The following is a 21,889-nucleotide window of genomic DNA, read 5'->3' as shown; positions in this document are numbered from 1 at the left end:
CCTTCTTACTGTGTCAAACAGGTTTACTGCTGGATTTGTTGCCTGGTTTTCCACAACTATCAGAAATCCTTCTATATCACCCTTCTTTTTGACCTTAAACTCTTGGTGATCTCTGGCTGCCAGAATAACGTAATAGATGGTCAAACTGAAGAATTTCCCCAGTCTTCTGATAAGCACATCAGCCTCCTGGTGGAAATTAGACATGGTTATAACACTGTTTTTTTCCAAGATATATACAGGGCTGTTCAGAAACAATTGAAATCAGATCTTTCAAGTATATCACTGTGTACAGTGACAGGAAGATGATTATTTGTTTTACTGTGGGGCATATGGCAGTGGGAGATTATGATGTGGGGAGGGGAACTTATGGGAGAGGGACAAGACCTTCAAAATATTCTTACTGAAAAATTCTGGTATTTCATAGGAAATTCTGAAGGCAGTTTCCAGTCTTTTCCTATATAGATTTGGGGTTATTTTTGGGTGTTTTTTTTTTTTTTTTGCATTTATAGCAAATGTCTTTAAAAGACCTTTATTGCTGAGCTTTACCAGAAGCATTACTGAATCTAATGACTTTATATTCCTGTGTTGTACTTAAATTTATATTGCTCATGACCTTGGGCTTTAAAATATGTATCATAAAGAGAAAGAAGAGTTAAGCTACAGCATTCTTTGTCGGTATACTTAAGCACCTTCCGGTTGGTTTTGCCATTCTTTTCTTCATTTTGTGAGTTATGCCAATAAAACCCCACCTATCATTCTGGAAGTACACAGTGAACACACAGTGAATTAAAATCTATACCAGGTAAAAGGGAAAAGAAGGGAATAAGGAAAAAAAATATTACACGATAAAAATATAAACCAAAATCAGGACTAACTAATGTGGCTAGAGAAGAACTAGCCCTTTAAAGGATTAAGCCTTAGACATTAATTTGGGAGATTTTTTTTTTTACTTTGGCTGGGGTTAAACCACGAAAGTCTTTTTCTTCCCTGTAAGGAACAAAAGCTGCCAGCCTTCCCTTTCTACCCACTCCACCACTGGGTTTAGAGAGAATAAAGTGATACCTTACTGTTTTAGGCATTTGGAGAATCATGCAATATTCTTACGCAAAGTTTTGCCTTGCGTCCTGCATGTCTTGTGTTACAGCAAAATCTAGAGCTCCCCTGAAGTAGTGATTATATTCACTATTAAACAATCTGCAAACCTGGCTCGAATGAACCATTCGTGACCTGAGAGAGAAACAAGTAATTAGTTAATGAGCGGACTATTCACTTTGTAGTTTATGTGATTATTTGGGCATATTCTCAGTATATTTTGTTTACAGTTGAGAATACACTAAAAAAAAATAAAAGAATACTTTGAGAACAGACTGCACCCTTTCGTGTGGGTATTTTCTTTTGCGATTATATATACTAGACCTTATAGTTTGGATCTGATGGTTTGAAAAATAGAAGCAGCAAGCAGAGGTAGTTGAAATTATATTACTCTGACCAACAATGCCATTCTAAGATTTTGAATATTCCATGCAGTAGAATTAGAAGTGGTATCTGATTAGTCTCTAAAAGTTATCCTGGGACCAGTGTTCATTCCTCTCAGTCTTCTGATCTTGTAAATGTAATTGTTTCAGCTGTCTTAATGCAGAGGGGTCATCAACATAGCACTCCAAAATTCCTAATCTGTAAAGACTTGTCCCCACAGACAGAGCAGAAATTGTCTTTTCTGATTTTTGCCTCATGCAACTCTCTCAGAATTTTCAAGTATATAGTCATCTTCCTTTAACATTCTTCTTAAGACCTGCCCTCTCATAAGCAGAGAAATCCCATCTTTTGAACATTTCATTTTTATGGTTACAAACACCCAACTGGAATGTCTCAAAATTCATATCTTGGTCATCTCTAGAAACTGAATTTGTAAAGTATAAGCCCTACCTTTGACTGGACAAACCCCTTCTATAAATATGAAAGCAGCATTAGTGAGAGCAACCTCTTGATGAATTCATCAATTGTAATAGTAATAAGAAGATGCTGAGGTGACTTGGACTATTTAATGTGTCTTCTTTGAAAGTCTGCTTGGAAAACTGGTATATATGTGTTCTCTAACCTTCAGGACCAAAACTGTCTCTCAGCCTGAAGTGACCGTGACTGTGGGCAAGCTCCCAGTTATAAAAGCTGTGAATGTGGTGAATGATAGCTACTTTTCACCAGCAGTGTGAAGTTACAGTTATAAAGAGGAGATGAACACAGACATATTCATAGAAATCAGAGGAAAGTTTGGAACTAGACCATAAGAACTGTGCACTTAAAAGGAAATACATCCTCATTGCAGCTAGATTTTGCGTCTGTGAACTTGTCTAGGTATATTGGCACCAACACAAAATTTTCTGCAGCAAAGACCAAAACCATGTTACATTATAGTAAACCAATAAAAGCTACTTCTGTTGAACATCAGCAAGCTCACAAACTTTGGTTAATCTTGTCTTCCATTTTCACGCTTGTCATAAAGCTAGTGGACTTGTAAAACTGTCCTCACAAAACAATGAGGAAATGCAACTTTGCATTCAGGAAATACTCAAGGTAAGACTCCCCAAAAGAGTATTGAGCACATCTATGAGTCACAAATTCCAGAATAACCAGAGTTTATTTTACTATTTCCTTTTTACATATGCTTGCTAACTGCTTGGATGTTTTGCCTCTATTCTTGGTTTGTTTTTTGCTGTTGTTGTTTTCTTAAAATATTTTTTGTTAGAATACTTTTATCATATATATATTTTAAAAAAGGTACATGTGATGATATTTAAAAGGAATTGAACAATTATGATGTTTTTGTTATTTTCACAAATAGAAAAATATGGGCAACCGACCTAGGTGAATTATTCAGGAAGCATGCTGGATAGGATATTTCAGGTTGCCCTGATTCAGTGGCCTCCCTAAAAGGCAGATGGCAAAACACTGTGACAAATACTTCTCTTTCCTTATTTAGAAGCATTATTTCAAGTATCACTAAAATTTCATTTTTATGTTCCCTACATCTACTTCTCATTTTCCTCCTTCTTTTGAGGAAACACAAAATTTAATTTGATGTATAAGGAATCAATGTGTCCAAATAGAGCACTATTTTAATTTTTGTGTCATAAAGCTCTATCTTAATCTGCAAGCAGATGAAATAATATGAAGCTGATGGACACATGATTGGGAGAGAAAATGAAATCACAATAGATGTACAAGCGGCGGTTATTCAGAAAGAGTATAATTTCCACTAGGATGCAAACAGATATTGAGAGAGAATGGAGATATAGAAGAAAAGACAGCATTGCATAAAAACATTTGTAGAGCCAAAGCCACAATAACCATCACAATACCTGTTATCATATCTCATACCTTTAGGAAAAGCCTACCCCAGTGCTTCCCTTTCTGACTGGAGAAAATATAAAAAGCAACTCTATGAGCCATATCTTAAATATCCCACAGACTCATCAACAAAGGCTTTGTGATGTGTAAGTAAACACAAAAACATGCACAAGTCTCAGAAGCTCTTCCTGATGATATGGAAAATAGTCAAAATCCTGGGTTGCACTAAACAACCATGAAATGGATTTTCCTCTGAAACAAATATTATTGGCCCTGAATAATTAATTAAAGCCATTTTGTTATATGACCAATTATAGATACAGATTGTAATGAGCCCTTTAAGGAGATGTGCTTACATTCCCTTTAAGGGAAAGTACTTGCATTGCCACTGAAAAATGTAGAGAAAATATGTAATAGTATAATATTCCACAGAGAAATTATAGGGCTTTTAACATAGCACTATTTAGTTAAGTGATAGAAAAAGAAGCATAGGAAAACCAAAAAAAACTATGGAAATGGTGGAGATTGAGACAAGGATTTTTAATTAGAAGTTGAATAAACACAATGAAGGAGTTGAAAATGTAGGTTGAAAAAAGTATCTGCTTCAGTCGTCTCTATTATTCCATCATCATAATGTTCAATTTTCAGAGTTAATCTTCCTAAGAAGGAAACATGAATGGGACACAACTATCATCATGAGTGTATGTCATTAAGCAAAAAACAACACACAGGAGTTTCCAGTGGGAAAGATCACATGTGTCTGTTTACACATTTAGATAAATATATATTAGTGCTATTTAAATATTCAAGATTATATTTTAGAGTACATTTTTCATTGCTTTAATAAATAGGCCTCATAGAAAGAGATTTTGTCATGGCCTGGAGAAAGAACTTTCTCTCCCACATCCCAGACAATCACTTTATTTTCCCAGTTTTCCTCAGCTTTTCCCCATAAAACACCATAAAGAATATCAGTGCTCTGTGCATTGTTCACTTGACAAGTCACTTTACACAACTTGCCTCTTTCTCCAGGCTCTCAATTTACTGCCTGAAGGAAAGTGTTGAACCTTCTAGCCAATAGGATAGCTGATTTTTATTATTTTATTATTTTATTTTAATGAGGGTTTGAACTATTAGCCACATATTTAATGTGGCAATTTCATAAACTCTTTCTTCTCTCCAGGTCTCCATCCTACCCCTTGCCCAAAACCATCACACAACAGGGAAACTTCAGTCAAAGAAATGACAGCTAAATGACTGAGGAAAATAAATAGGGAGTAGAATGGTGGGTAGACTTTCTTTAACTGCAGTTGCTAAAAGGCCACTTTGTTTCCCAATTTATCAAGTTTAACAAATATTTCTAGCAATAATTATTTTATGGGTGCTTTTATGATGTCTCTAGCAAGCTGTCCAGTAAATAAATTGCAGGAGCATCACTAACTGCTTCAGTGTTTTGGCTGTCAGCATGTGTTCTATCAGGCAAACAAGACAGATGATCTACTATGTACCACCATCCTTGCATTTCCTATATTAGTGCCCCCTTTCACAGGTCACAAGCTCTTCATAGTATTTCATAAAGACAGGGTTAAGTATGCATTTGCCTCCATGCATCATCCAGCTGCTCTAAAAAAAATATTGATGAATATGTCAAGCTATTTAAAGAAGTACTAAATGAAGATTCACTTGTTCAGGCCTGTGCTCTACTCAAGAATGGATATTCTTTCAAAAGGAAAGAAAGGATGGAATATGAAGAAGGAAGGACTTTATCTCAAAGCCTGTTATGCCAGCCATCCTCTTCTATCTAAAACATCATCATTTAGCTTCTTGAGTTCTTCAAGCAACCTACACTGTCAGTGTAGATGAATCATACAGCAATATAAGCTACATACAAGCTGTGTTTTGTTCACAGCTGTGCATCCAATTTGGAAACGTGTTAGAGTTTACTGAGTATTTTGAACTTCAAAAGATAATTTCAATGAATTTCTGAAAAACCATTTGGGGAAAAGGTCTTATTCTCTGTCTTCTTCCACAGCCAAAGGCAAAACCTTGATCTACCAGTGTTGTGGGGTTTTTTGGTTTGTTTTTGGGTTTTTTTTTCAGATTTCCTAAGAGGAAAACATGGGTAAGATCTTTGAGAGGTAGTATTTTATGCACATTGAGATCGAGCCCCAAAAACCCTGTATGAAATTATACTAATGACCATGAAGGGAAGGATAATACGTTTATAAATAATATCTACGTGTTTAGATAAACCCAAGATAAACCTAAGGGCTGAGATCTCAAGTCAGGAGCCATCATTGTATATATTGTGATTACATTTTATTTTATTTTTAAATAAGGGAAGAAAAATAATTTTCTAGTCCAATCTATACATGTTCAAATAACTATTTTTAATCCTTTCTTTGTTTCCCTCTGAAGCTTCTTTGTTGTTGTTTGTGGTTTGGTTTGGTGGCTTTTAAAGTCCAGCTCAGAATTCTGCTATTTTTGTAACTAATAGTTGATTGAATGGACTTAGAACTAGGGCATAGTTATAGACTTCAATAAAAGAAGCATTAGGCTGTCATAGCATTTAGTTTCTCTTAAGAATGAAGCTAATGCAGCAAAATTGTAGCTTGCAGATAGACAAGAAAAATGTTTTAAAACATAATTTTCAATCTGTTTCAGAATAAATGGTGAAAAAGACATGTATTTAATAACTAGTAATTAATGTGATATTGCCATATTTTAAGGAAGATTTCCTCTTCAACCTGTCTTTAAAGTTGTTTTTAGATAATAATCCTGCAAAAAGACATTGCTGTATGAAATTTAAGCTACTATAGTTCCTTAGTCCCTTTATGGTGATCATGTGAAAAAGTATATTTAAAACATACATGTAGGTAATACATAGCATACATTTATAACATTCATACAAGTAGTGTAAATTTGTAAAAAGGCAGCTAGTCACGCTATTTCACTGTTCTTTTGGACGTACTTTTCTTCAAATATCTGCAGATATATATTTAGTGTTTGTGAAAGATTTTAGATTTTAGGGTTTTATCAGTATCTAAAGGCACATATAATATACCCTAGAAGACAAGGAGTTCTCAAAAGAGAAAAAAGTGGTTCAATCCACATATCTGTTCACGTCCCTGAATTGTCATTAGTTGTAAAGAATTTTCAATAGCTGTTGATTTGGGATAACTTTATTTATGAAATAAATCTGATCACTCATATCATTGTTAATGCCCTTATTTTGTCTAGGGGAGCTGGCTGTTGTCATCCTGAGGTCTGTGTCAATCACCTTTGAATGGCCATGACGACTGAGGGAGGTTTCTGGGCACTGGAAGAGAGCAAGTGTCACTCCTGTCTTCAGGAAGGTCAAGAAGAAAGACCCATGGAACTATAGGCCAGTCACCCTCGTGTCAGTCCCTGTGAAGGTGATGGAGCAACTAATGCTGGAAACCATTTGCAGGCACATTAAGGACAAGGCCACCAGAAGTAGTCAGCATGGTTTCACCAAGGGGTAGTCATGCTTCTCCAGCTTAGTAAACTTCTCCTATGATAAACTTGATAATTTCCTCTTGGCCTGGTAGATGAAGGGAGAGAAGAGCCTATTGTCTACCTGGACTTCAGTAAGGCCTTTGACGCTGCTTCCTTTAAGATCCTCATAGAGAGTCTGTTGATGTATGGGCTGGATGTGAAGACAGCAAGGTGAGTTGAAAACCAACTGAATGGCTGGACCCAGAGGGTGGTGATCAGTGGCACAAACTCTTGTCAGAGGCCAGTCACTAGCAGTGTACACCAGGGTTGAATACTGGGTCTAGTCCTCTTCAACCTCTTCATTAATGATCTGGGCAAAGGGGCAGAGTGGACCCTCAGCAAGGGACACAAAACTAGGAGCAGTTGCTGATGAGACAGAGGGTTGTGTTGCCATTCAGGGAGACATCAACAGACTGGTGAAATGGTCTGTCAGGAACATCACGCAGTTCAACAAGCATGAGTGCAAAATCCTGCACATGGGGAAGAACAAACCCCAGTATATGCACCAATATATGCTGGGGGTCCACGAGCTGGAAAGCAGCTTGGCAGAAAAAGATCTGTGGCTACTGGTGGACACCAGCTTGAGTATTAGTTAGCAATGTTCCCCTGCTGTAGAAAAAGCTAATGATATCCTGGGCTCTGTTAGGCAAAGTATTGCCTGGAAGTGGAGGGATGTGGTCCTTCCTGTCTACTCAGCACTGATGAGATCAAAACTCTGGCTCCTCAATCAGAGAGAGACGTGGACATACTGCAGAGAGTCCAATGAAGGTCCACAAAAATGATTAAGGGACTGGAACATTTCTCCTATGAAGAAAGGCTGAAAGATCTGGGACTGTTTAGCCTGGCGAAGAGAATGTTTAGGGGAGGATTTTATCAACGTGCACAAATACCTAAAGGGAGAGTGGAAAGACAATAGAGCCAAGCTTTTTTCAGTGGTACCCAGTGACAGGACAAAAGGCAATGAACACAAACTGAAACACAGGAGGATCCCTCTGAACATCTGAAACCTGTGGGGGTGGCAGAGCACTGGCATAAATTGCCAAGACAGATTGTGGAGTCTCCACCATCGGAGATATTCAGAAATTGCCTGGACGCGGTCCTGGGCAAGCTGATCTAAGTATCCCCATTTGAGCAGGGTGTTTGGACCTCCAGAGGTCTCTCTCAACCTCAGCCATGATTCTTTGATTCTTTGATTCTGCTTTACACCAAAGGTAAGTTTTGAGAAGGAATGGTGTTGTAGCAGCATTTTTACAGAGGACTCAAAAATCTGTATGCCTCTGGAAAAATGCCTAGAGCTAAAAGATTTGCTTCTCATAGATTGTGATTAACCTGCTCTACTTTATTATTAATGCTATGCTGAATGCAGAAACCAGAATGTATTTTCATCTTCTGATTCATCTCGTTAAACTGTATATAACAGAAAATAAATTACATGCACCTAAACAGACTTTTCAAGGGCAAATATAATATACTAGCACAGTGCCCAAGAAACAGAAAAAATGAAACTTAATAAAAAATGTCATTCATTACAAAAAGGTAATATGTAGTTTTGCTTAGATGGTGCTGACATTTTACCAGTGAGTAACCTTAAACAGTTCCCTATTAGACAAAATTACTTATGCTTTCTCTTGTAAAAGATCAGAGAAAAAATAATAGCCTGTCACTCCAATAAAAACACATCAGTTTGTTGGGAAAATTCCAGGCCAAAACTGCTTTACCTTTGCTTCAGCAGAAGCTTCACGCTGAGACTAGAGGTGTCTGATTGACCCATCATCCCTGCTGGAAGCCTATACTCCTCTACTAGCCTTGACTTGTGAGACCTCAAAATAAGTGCTGATATTTTACAATTCATGACACAAAGGAAAAGGAAGAATGAAAATGGAATATATGATTAGGAATATAATTTTCAGTCACCACTGTCTCCTGAATGCTTTGACTCCTGGTACCAGCGGTTTGAAAGTATCTATATATTATGCTGGAATCCTTCTTCCTGTTAAAATAGACTAATGAGAACCTGGATTTAAGCCAGTTTTTCCTCTTTAGATGGCATGCAAAATGGAAAGAAAAAAAAAACATTTAAGTGTCAAGTATGAGTACTTGTCCTCCATCAGCCAACAGAGAATTTAATTAATGTATTGCAAAGATCTTTATCAGGTGTGACATAGTTCCATTATCACTATTGGAATGTTAGTGGATTTAGCACCAGTTTGCTACAGCTGAATATCAGGTTGAATTTGAATAAGCATGTGTGCAAAACAGAAGATGATTGCACAAAGTGCTGGAATTTGACTCTATTTTAGAGTTAGGAAGATGCAAAGCCGTTTAAAAACTGTAGTGAAATAAGTCAATGAGTGGATTATGGGTAGTTTTACTAATTCTTACCAAAAAAAAAAATATACTGTACTACACTCTCTTTTAATAATTACATAATGTTTGCTTAGTTTTTGGTACTGAGATATTTCTTTGGAAAGAATAATGCTAAGAAAGTTACTGTTTCAGACATACAAGTGGGTTCTCAGTCATCAGCATTTATGCAGACATTTGAAGCTACTTCTCTGACACAACGGTGTCTGAGTGACCAGTAGTTGACATTAGTATTCACGTTCAGTCTCTTTTCACTGCTCTGCCATCACCAAAGGAGTTTACCTGACTTATGCTGGCTCCCAGGAAATTTATTCTCTGCTTAGGCCACTGTGTTACAAATATTTAATTCCCCTCTCACCATTCTGTAGAGTGTTCCCATTGATTTTTTAGAGAAACTGTTTAGCAGATGTGTTGTGATGCTGAGACTGCAAGAGTGTTCCTGTAAAGGTAAAGATAGCACAGCTAAACAGTTTTAAGATAGCCATCCTGTAAGGATGGATGACTATGAAAAAAAAAACCAAAAAAACCTGACTTAAAAAAAGCAGGGAATGCCGGCCACTTGCCTTGAGATCTTCCTGGACTCATACCAGAAGGTTTGTAAAACACATGCCTACAAAAACAAAAGTAAAAACATGCTCCTTTCTGTATTCTGTTTTGGTGAGTTCCAAGTTCTTCTTTCTGTTCAGAGTTGTCCTGACTACATTAGAGATTCAGAGCTCAGGATCCAGTTCACAACCGACTTTGCAGTCTATCTTGAAGCTGCACATGTGGAAAGATCTTGATTTGGCAGCCTTTTCCCTTTAGTAGCCTAAACCCAGCTGAGACACTATTGAAATTGATTTTTTTTCCTGTTTTTTTTCTTTCTTCCTTTTCTTTTTACTTTAATATTGCCACCTGTCTTGATGCTAAACAGGAAGAATTCTTGCGTCTTTACCAGAATTGGAAACAAATTGATAACCTATATTGAGGTGTTGTACACTGAGACAGTGTGTAAATCCCAGAGTGAAATTTTCTGCTATATAAACATGTTGTTTATATTTATACAACTATGTAACTCAGATACATGTATGCTTGCATTACTCTTTTGGAAACCAAAAATTATATATCAAAATCTCAGTAACTTAGCTTTTTCGGTACTAATAAATTTGAAAAAGGCTGATTATTAACACTGTTGTGAAGGATACTGTCCCTGCTCTTCTACTTTTTTTCCCTTTCCATGCACACTCTCCTTTTGAAAGGGGAAAAACCCCAATAAATATTTTCCTTCTTTTCTTGTTGTACCTATTATTCTGAATAAACTATTATAGAATGAACTAAATAAAAATGCTAGTTCTAAGTATAATTGTGCTAAGGGCTTTTAATACTAGAGTAGAGTGAAATACTAGACTGGAGAAAGAACCAGAAACCAACATACATTTTCCTGTGTGGAGATACTTCAGATGCATTCAGTGAATTCAATCAAAGTTCAGGATTCTTTCATTATTTAGTCTACTTTGCTCTAATGCACCACTCTGAATTTAGGTTTTTCTAGCTATAGGTGGCTGTCTAGACTCCAATACATTTTAGCTTAAAAACCCTTACTTTTATCTTCTGGGAAATTTAAGAACTGTTTATCCTTTCAGGCTTCACTAGAAGCTGTACCTACAGAATGAACTCTAATTATCGGTTATTTCTGTCACTACAGTTAGAATTTGAGACCACATCCACCTATATCTGAAGGCTTGATCATTGCTTAATGGAGCTAATAGTTATTTCAAGTTTGCTTCAGACACAGTTCTATGTATCACTAAATATCTTGATAAAAGATATATTCATCACAGTTATTACATAAATTATTCTGGAACAATAGGTCTAGCACACGTTATTAAAACACAAAATTTGTATTTGCCTTTCTGTCTACCAGTCAGATCCTGAATTAAAAGATGTTGCTGTTGTCATTTGTCTTAGCGCTATTTGACAACCCTTTGCTTATTTGTGTGCTCTAATTAAATTTATTCCTGCCATAAGGAATTCCTTGCTGTGTTGGTTTCCAGAGGTCATTTAAGTTCCACTTGCGTTCAGATTTGCAAATTATTTGTCCCTGGTGTCATACTCTTAACCTTCTGACATCTCAGAAAATATTAAACTTTAATGTACAATATAACGGTCATTCCTGGGGCCATGACATGTTCCTTGGTCAGGTTGACCAAGCAAAGCAGTACCCAGGGCAGCAAACTACCAGGGGCAGTGGCTTTCTCTGGGTATACACTAGACTGACTGATGCTGGCAGGCAAGAACGAATGGTTTGAAGCATTACCCAGTGACAGCAGCAGTAGCCGATCCTAGAGACATCAGTTATTATCATCTTGCCCAAAGAAGCAAGATGTCTTTTTTGAGCTCTCAGCTTACCTCCTGCTCCCCAGAGTAATCTCATTCCTTTGAATTTACATCCTTTCTGTGGAAGCAACAGCCTGGGTCTGGGACTCACACCTTAGTACTCATTGACTCTCCAAACTGCATTTTGCATTAATGTCCCATAAGCCTTAGGTTCTGTATGGTTGCTCCATAGTAGTAGTAGTTCGTGTCATAACTATCTGTGCAAACTAACACTCCATGTCTTCAGAAAATTATTAATATAATTTTCTTTTTCTTAAAATAGGGGAGCTTATTTTTCTACCAGGCACTAAAAACTTAATCTTCACTCTGAGTTTAACTTTGCATCAAATACTCTTGATTCCATGCACATCTCCATGCTCACATGTTGTGGTATTTTGTCTCTAGAGCTACACAAAGTAGTAGACATAACGTGGAAAGAAAAAAATGTTTCCTTGGTTGATGTGATATTTGTAAAAAGCAGTAAATTTTATTTTACTAGTCTTTTAAATTATAATAGTTTTTTTTACTCCTTTCTTCTTTTTACGTTTCTCTGCCTCCAGGTCTCTTTTCTCAAAATACAGATTTGAGGATTAAGTGTTGACTGTCTGCTGTGACCATGTGTAACAGAAAGTGCCAAAACTGATGTGACAAAACTGTCTCTCCAAACCCCACTGTAGCATCTAAATATTTTATATACCCTGTGCAGGCAACACAAAGCAATGTAAAGTACTTTCACTTGATGGCTGTGAATTATGAAACAGCTCCCAGTTTTCCTGAAACCCTAGGTGAAATCTAAGAATGCTTGCCAAGATGTGCCTTGTAAATAAATCAGCTCTACCTATACGAGGAGAACAATTTAGACAGATGGCCATTTAGAATTCACTGTTTCACCAGGGAGGACAAAGACAAAAAAATGGAGAAAAGACAAGACCATACTAGGGCAAATTTTATGACAAAATAGGTAATTATCCTTTCTTTAATGCACTATGAATTGAAAGTGCTAACTAACTGAATGGGGAAGAAAGACATTCATAGCTACAATATTAAAAATTATTATAATACTTAAGGCAACATTTGATGTATTCATAGTAACAAGCTGATAAATAGGCATTGTTGGATTCTTTGTAACAAAGCCAGCTTGTATGCAGGAGTAAATGCACTCCAGATGATACTATAAAATCTTTCAGTAGATTGGCAATCTAATTACAGCAACTGCTTGCTTACCCATACTAGGTGAGGTCTTAACATGCTGTACTCATTTAAGAGTTGGGATATATAAAACTTACATTCCTTGAAAGACCTGAGCAAATATGACTTCTCATTCTTTTACCATATATTCTTAGGAATGCAGAGGCTGCCTTCTGATTTGAGAACTCCATGTCAAAAGGGATATTTCCAAATTATGGAGTAATTGCATCTGAATTCTCAAATCATCCACATAACTGGAAGGGAAATGAAAACAACTGATTTGCCGTAGCTATATTTAATGGAAAGAACTCAAACCCCTGGATATTTTTGTCCAGCTTTCTTTATAAAGTGTGGTATATATGATAAAACTTGTTCCAATTCTTCATAAAATACATTATATATATATTATATATAAAATACACTATAAAAATATTATTTGTTAAGTCATGTTGTATCAGGTTGACTTCCCATACCATTTTTTTAGGAGGTTGTTGGTTTTCACTGCAACATCTTTCCAGTTGGTAACTCACCTGAGAAGGAGTAATAATCAAGTCCAAATTGATCTTCTTTTCACTGAAATTACTCTAAGATAATTTTTGCCTATATCTGCCTGGATTGGTGTATTATTAGAACTCATGGTGCTCTGTACTCTCACAGCACATGACTGTTTCCGCAGCTTGCACAAGGACCAGAACAGTTCTAGAAAACTCTGGGACACTTGGATTCAGAAGTCTACTTACTGAATGCAACCTGTGTTCCCAAGTTGTTTGGCTGTACCTGAAAGCCATACTGCTGTCGCAGTGTTGGCTTGCACTGCTCAGACCACAGTGTACCTGTCAGTTCCTCTTCTTTGATAAAATCAGAATCGTTCATTCTTATTTACTCACAAATGTTCTGGCTATGTCTCATGAATATTTGTAACAAAATCCACACAGGGTTTGAATTACCCTCTTTCAATCATCATGTGGTTCCCTGTAACAGCATTACATCACCGGAGTTATTTTTGAGAGCAGTATAATGACCGTTTAATCAGGGGAAGTGGTATAAAAAATTAGCACAGACTGCATTTTCCAACCATTCTTTAGAAATACACAAGTTTATAGAATTTACATTTTCTGCAGTTGCTACACAAGGTTAATATTTCTGTTAGGGATAACTACATAGAAATTATTATTATTATTATTATTATTATTATTATTATTATTATTATTATTTCTACTTTTGTGTTTCACACATATCTTTTTTTGTTGTTGTTGTTAAAAGTGATGGTTCCTTGTGAACTCTTTTGTCTCACACAGAGAAATAATATGTAGGCATATATAGTATATCTATTATAAGGCCTACAATCAGTCCTTCTTATAAGTAGTTAGAATCAGAAACTTACAAGAGGCCTGTGGCCCTAGTTGACAGCGGCTTTCTTGATTTATGCCAGAATTGGACCTTTTTCTCTTCATTTCCTCTCCGCCTTCTTACTTCTGATGAAATAATCTGTGGCAGAAAAAATTCTCATAAACTTGTGATGCCAATATTTAGTTGACTTTTGTATATGGAAGTAAAATATTTCAATTTTTTTTTCCATTACACTGAACACCACACTAAATACGTGGGGTTTTTTTTGAATCTCCACATTTAAATATTTCCATTTTTACAGTCTATGAAATATTATGGCATCAGATAAGTAACTTGAACGTAATTAACATGAGATATTGACATAGGATGGTTAGTGTAGTAATTAGTATAGGATGTGAATGTTTAGTTCTGAAGTATTTAAATATGAAATTGGAATTTCCAAAGCACCTCACTTAACACACAGATAAGTATGTCATCAGCTCCTTTGTGAGCTTACATCCTTCTACCTAATGGAACAATAAGTTCTGAAGATAAAAAACATTATTTATGACAAAGTTGTCTTTAACATCCCAATATTCTAAGTCTTTCCGAAACAGCATACTAATGATGTAATGTCATGTCCCAAAGCCCACCTTCCATCACATCAGTGTTTCCATCCTACAGAATGAATGAAGCATCCCAAAACAAAAAGTTTTGCATTTTTTAATGGACAGATGAATGTCATGTCTCTTGACAGAACTTTGAAAGAGAACTGAGAGCAGTGGCCATCCTTAGTTATATGAATTTTACATAGTCATTTTATCCATCAGATTGATACATGCAATGAAGGGTTGCTAAGAATGTTGGCTCCAGTTAAAAATGCAGCCCAAAACATCTTTAGATGTTGGTGAGACACCATGTGACCCAAGGCTGCTCACTATTCATGTATACAATTTATTACCACCACCACCCCCAACCCAAAAATCAAAACAAAAGAAAAACATCACAGAAAAAAATAAGAGAGGTAGTTAATATAATAAACAAAGACCCCCTCAAAAGAACTTTTTTCTTAGGATTGGATTTGTTTGCAGAGAATGTCTCTAAATACTGGGACATCAGAAGTAACCTAGGTGTAACAAAAGGCTTGAGCCTTTGGTCTTACCATGCTCAGTTATTTCTTACAGTAAAATCCTATTAATTACAGTATCCTTGTGAGTACCCAGTATCTTTCCCAAGTAAGAGTCCATCATCAAAACAGCTTGGAAAGTTATAAAGTGAAATAAAATACTATCATGTGTTAAGCTTATATTCACTGCATTTTGTTTTAATTTTTTATCTTTTTTATAATCTTATATATATTTTTATTTTCTCTTTTTAGTTAAATGTTGATTATGACTTGAAAACCTCCCTGACTTATCTCTGCAGTCTTTTCTTGTCTGTGCTGCACAACATCACCCTTCTGTTTGCCATTTTTCTCACCTGTGTTACAATATATAATTTCTGTCAGAATCCTAGCTAGTTACATTTAAGATTATTCCTTTCTAACTATCTCCTCAACTATGTTTCTGTCTACACTTATGATCTTGCTTTCTGTCATTTCTCCTTTCACTTCACTATTAATGGCAAACTTATTAACTACCAACATATGTCAATAAATACTATCTTCGCTCCCAGCTTGTAGAAAAGGTTCATATCACTGTCTTTGGCTCTTCTGTTCTCTCTCAACTGTTTATCTTTATTAAAAAAAATAAGCCTTTTGGCAACATTTTCTTTACTACTATAATCATAGATAGTTGGAACTTTCTTAGTACTTTATGACATTCAAAATGATGGTTATTCACCAAAGAGGGCTTTTTTCCACATTTTTTTCTTTTTTCCTACTTAAGCAAACGAAAATGTGAATAACAGCACACTATGTACAAAACACTGCAGTTCTCCACTTTTTTGGTACAAACTTCTGGTTTTGTTCATCTTTGTTTATACTTTTAAGGTCATTTATTTCTATTGTGAAAAAAAAAAAAATCTAATCCTAGCTATGTAGATAAATATTTCCATGAAACAGTGTAAAATTCTAAATTAAAATGCAATTAAATTTCATCTGCTATATTAATTTCATCTGCTGATTTAAATTTTTTTAATATATATTTATATTGGCATTACAGTCTCTTTCTCTAGTAATCAAGTGTAATTAGAAAAAAAAAAAATAGCTTATACAGTTTCCTAGAATGCGTACTTTAAATTTCTGTCACCCATTGGTTTTATGACCTTTTTTCTATTTTTAGTAGTTAAATATTAAAGTTGGTAATACTGAGAATTTCTTCCACTTGCTTTTGTTATTGGGTTTTTTTTGTTGTTGTTGGTTGGTGGGTTTTTTTTGTGAAAACTGCTGCTTTTTCCTATGTTTTTGGTATCTTTTCGGCTTTTGATGGTATTTTAAAATAATTTAGAAATAAAGTCAACACAAATTGTATCAAGATATCTAAATATTGATAATGGATATCCAACAACTATGTAAGGTTTTTTATTATTTTGTACCAGATATATCACTTGCACATATTCCCATTGCCATTAGACAGTATGACTGTAAGTAGATACCTCCGATACCATAGCATTTTGTAGGTGTCGAGACTAACCTGTCGAGCAAGAATAAACATGTGGCACACAACTTTACTGCAGGTGAATACTTAGGATTCATAGTATAACCCAAGTTGATGCTACGCTGCTGCCTCACATAGGCTTTTCTCAGTCTCACTCTCACTTCTATTTTTATTGGCAGTAGAGTGATTAAAGCTGACCTATCTTAAAGCCATACCTTTGATTGCAATTATAGATATGTCCTTCTTTTTCTACGAAGCTGTACATCTACAGAGTACTGTAGAGGTACTTTAGCTCCTCATATTCCTAGGCTGACAGAGACACTCAAGGAAGAGATAGTCAGTTTTACATATACGTAAGTTAAAATTCAACCAGGTTGTTCAATTTATCACTGTACATGCATGGTATAAAGATACCATGCAGAATGTGTTGAACAAGAAAGCAAATTTCTTTGAACTCTGGATCTCCCCAGTATAATCCAGTTTTTATGTTACATGTTCAATTTCCTGAAATTTACGACATGTCATTTTTAGCAATTCTGTTTCTTCTTCCTTATCTTATCTTTGTGTTGTCATAATGTCTGTCTTTGAGCTGTACAGATAGAATTACAAAGGAACTAAGTAAATCATTCTGATTCTGTAAATCATCTAAACTCATTACTACTGAAACTCTCCAAGTTGTTCTTGTTTTTATTCATACAAGTATCATATTTTCTAGTGGAATGCAGTTAGTATGCAAGATTTGAGCGCATTTTCTTGATGTCAAGAAAAAAAGATGTCTATATTGAAACACGATGTGTGGTTTGAGGTAAACCAGGACCAATTTTGTTCAGTAACTTTGCTTCTTAGCTGGGCCTCTTCTAACTACTGAAATTAACAACATATTGCACAAACAATGTTTGCTCTCAGAGTGATAAGACCTATGTTTATAGCTGATGTCAAGGCATGGTATGCAGAGAGGCTCTTGCTTATACTTATAGCTATAACACCCAAGGCCAACCAACTTTGTTACTTTCCCCATTGGAGGGTCGGAAGTGGAAAAGAGCAGTGGGGTCCACCTGCAGAGAGGACTAGACAGAACACCTGATCCAAAACTGATCTACAGGGTATTCCATCCCTTCTGTCTCATGCTCAGTATAAAAGCTGAGGGATCAAAGGGTCAGCTCACTCTCTCTCTTCAATGGCCGACATCGAAGGAGGACTCTGTCTGTTTGTCTGCCTTTGATTGCAATCCTGGACGCAGATCCGGAATCCAGTTCCTGTCCATCACTGAGTCCAGCCTGGGACTGCCCCACTGCCAATCGGTGTCATGATTGTCATCCTGGGAGCTTGATACGGTTTTGTATATATTTCATTATTTCCTTTTATTTTATTATTAATATTTCATTAAAGTAGTTTAGTTCCCTCTAAACTCATAAGTCTCTTTTTCCCTCCTCTGCCTCTCTCTTTGGAGAGGGGTAGAGGGGAGCATCTGTCAGTCCTATCTGGGGTCCCCCATGACCCCAGTAGCTGATTTGGCCTAAAGCACGACACATGAAACTGTTGGTTTGTTTTGCATTTTGCAAAGCTGCAATAATATAGAAACATAAAATGATTAAAAAACAAGTTTTCTCTTTAGTAATATGCTATTTTTATAGTATTATACTAGCAGGGAGTCATCCAGAAGGGTATAAGCACTTTCAACCCACTCAAATTTAGGCAATCACCTGAGCTAGGAATGTTGTCACTAGATTTCTTCCACAGATAACGGAGACAGCTAGACCCCTCTATGGGACAGTCCAGCCTACCTAAGGTTTGAACCATGCTTCTTAGGGCACCTCTCTGCCTTAATTATATATAGTAAGCAAAGAGGGAACCTCAAGTGATAGCACTCCTACTTCAGCAACCTTTGGACTGTGTCAAAGTTCAGTGAAATGAATGTATGTAAAATGAAGCAAAGTACACAGCATGTTAAGATTTTTATTCCCCATTCCAAATTTTTCTATCAATCACATGTACCTGACGAAGAATTTCTGACTTGCTGGTACAGAAGCACTTGGAGAGAAAGAACTTAATCTGCCATTTCTTCATCAACTGGAGCATTGGGAGCAGAGGCGCAAGCCAAAAACTGTTCCTGTAGAGGGTGTCAAAATACAGAGCCTGGGCATTTCTATCAAAATTTGAATAACAGAGTGATTTCATAATGCAGAGCCCATCTGGACCTAAGTTTAGGTTTTTTGCCAATTGAGCACCTTGGCAAGGGTATGAGTTGTTAATTTTATGGTATCATATGTTTATTAAATATTGAGCATGTAGCATGGTGAATTTATGTCATGCTTTACAAATAGATAATAAAATATAATCATGTGTCGCCCCCCCCCGCCCCCGCCTTCAGTGAAGAGATTGTAAAGGATGAAACAGGACATGAGATATTATTTCAGCAATGGAAGAAGTAAGGAGATAATGAAGAAAATAAAGGTGGAAAAAGATAGATCTTTATTTCAATGAACCCTATTTGAAGGGGAAAAAGTGTCAACTTTGGTAGGGAAAATAATCAGACTTTCCAAATTGCATCATGAAAGGAGGCACGAAAATATATTTGGGGAAAAAAAAATCAGGTGCACAGAGAATAGAAAAGGGAAAAAGAATTTATCTAAAACATCTGTCTCTATATCTCCTGATCAATTAATATAATGAGATTTTTCTAGAACTTCTTCATTAGCTTCAATTTGTGTTATTGTAAATAACAATGATTCATTTAAGAAGTCAGTTTGCTAATAATTAATGTTTTTTACATATTTATAGATGTGTTGAACAGTATATGATTAAAGACAAATCATCAGCACTAACTTCATTTCTTACCTCTTATTTGGTTACTAATCAATTAAAACATCTTTTATTTTCTCCTTGACAGTTCAAATTTCATAATATGACTTGAAAAAGCAAAATAGGTTAACTGGAATGAGCTTCACCACATACTTATTCACTCTGTCAAAGAACTCTGCTAAATTTATTAAATATTACTTCCTGTTATAAGAACCAGACTGACTTCTGTTTTCTGGGACATATAGAGCAAGACCAGAGGCGGGTCTCTGAAATGGTACTTCATCTTTCACTGGTTTTGTCCATTATCTTCAATATATGAGTCAGTGTTGAACTGAAACACTTTCCTATATACCATGTTCTGTAAGAATTGCTGGATAAGGAAAAGCCAAGGTATCCAGCATGTGTTAATATAAATCCTGGTAGTCCTTTTGTAAACATATGGATTGTCATGGATGTGTGTTGTGTTTGCTTATAGGCAAGATCACCTGAATACATAGTGCCAAGTCAAAGGGGTTTTTGACTAGGACAGGCTTTCTGTAACTTCAGAAAATTAACTGTTAAACAGCCCCACAAGGTTTGTGGCCAAAAAAAAGAAAATAAAATTGCTGTTTACAGGATGATGCAATTGAATGCATAAAGGAATTTTAAAGAACTTAACAATGCAGAAGAGATAATTAAACTGCCTTTTTTGTTGTTGTTCTTGAAACAACAACAAAAAAAGTCACTTTTGTGAATGTCATTGACTTAAAAGTCTTGAGAAAACTGTCACCTTTTTAATTTTATTTTTTGTTTTCACATTGCTTAGCGGATCAGACATTTTGAATACTGCTATGTAGTTGATGGAGTGGTTGGTTGAAAAATTTCTATATGCATATATTGATTATTTTTTTCCTATCCACTAATCCATAATTTAGCAGAGTTATTCCATACAAATTCAATGAGTTTAAGAAATATAAGAGATCTTTCAGCCAGATGTAAATATTTGACAACGTTATTAGATATAAATCCTTTTTCTACTACTACCCTTAACCTTACCATATAGTTTATGTTGCTTACAGTAAAATAACGGACCACTGAAGATTAAATAAGGTAATGTAATGGCATTCCACGTGTAAATTGAAGGGTGCCAGATAAGCTGCTTATGAGAGCAGAAGTCCCAGAATGAAACCTTATGTGGAAGAAGTCATACATAAATATGCACAAGGCAAATTTCTCAACATTGCACAATCAGCACTCTTCCACTCTGATCTTTAGGAACCCTTCTTATTGTTGAAAGAGTAACACTGTCTTAATAGATATTAATTCCAATGACCTATGACATAGGAGAAGATCCTGTTTATTTACCAACACCTGAAATATCTGATCTTGCTCTCATTGCGTGTGTTGGGCAAGCCAAGGATATATACGTGTATTATTTTGTTATTCATTCTGCCACAAAAACTGTATCTAAAGGGTTCTTCTAATGTTAAGTCATGCAAGCTGATAGTGTGACAGTGACAACTTAATTTGAGTAGGAGTTTGTCACTGAAATGAATATATTCTATTCAGAGGACCTAAGATAAGGTGTTGTCCTCGTTCCGGCAGGGATGAGGTTAATCTCCCCAGGAGCCGGCAGGGGGCAGGTATTCCATACCAGGTGACCCATGCCCGAGCTATAAGAGGAGCTAGCCGGGCGAGGAGAGGAGTCGCCACTTGGGGGTGGGCTGCAGCGGTGCGGGTCTGGTCGGTGCTCTTCGCGGCGGTACTGTAATCGCTTTTTCATCTTTCCTTTTGCTGTTCTGTTAAATTACATTCTTTTAACCCACGAGTTTTGCCCTGACGATTTCTTTTTCCATGGCTGTGGGAGTTGTGCGAGCAGCTGTGTGGTTCTTTGTTGCTGGCTGAGGCCAAACCACGACAGTCCTTTTTGGCACCCAACGTGGGGCTCGAAAGGTTGCAATAACAAATTTCTTGTATCCATTTCCCATATTGGTTGGATAGATGCTGGTTACAATGTTACTTCGTTTGTTTGCGTGGCTGTGCTTTGCAAATTCTTATATGCTCTATCTACTCCCCGTGATGCTGTTTGTTATCTCGGGGAGAGGGATCAGGGCTATAATTTTGCTGTCATGTGCAATATCAGCTTATGATATGATAACATCAGTGTTCAGATGGCTATGTTGGGGAGTTTATGCAGTACTGCTGTCTTGCCCATACCTTGGTCACTGTCTCTTTTTTAATCACACCCAGTCTATGGGGGAGACAGGGGAGGGTACTTTCCCCAGCTCCTTTGCCTCCCTTTTCTCCTCTGGGCCAGGTATGACAGCTTTTGAGAATTTCGAATACCCGTGGGATACTCAAACCAGCATGTTCCTATTGCTGTGTCTCCTGAATGTTTTTCAGATCTTGTT

Source organism: Charadrius vociferus, unplaced genomic scaffold, assembly GCF_000708025.1.
Source record: "Charadrius vociferus isolate BGI_N301 unplaced genomic scaffold, ASM70802v2 scaffold65, whole genome shotgun sequence".
Classification (NCBI taxonomy): domain Eukaryota; kingdom Metazoa; phylum Chordata; class Aves; order Charadriiformes; family Charadriidae; genus Charadrius; species Charadrius vociferus.
The sequence above is the reverse complement of the archived record's forward strand: the minus strand, read 5'-3'. Positions refer to the sequence as shown.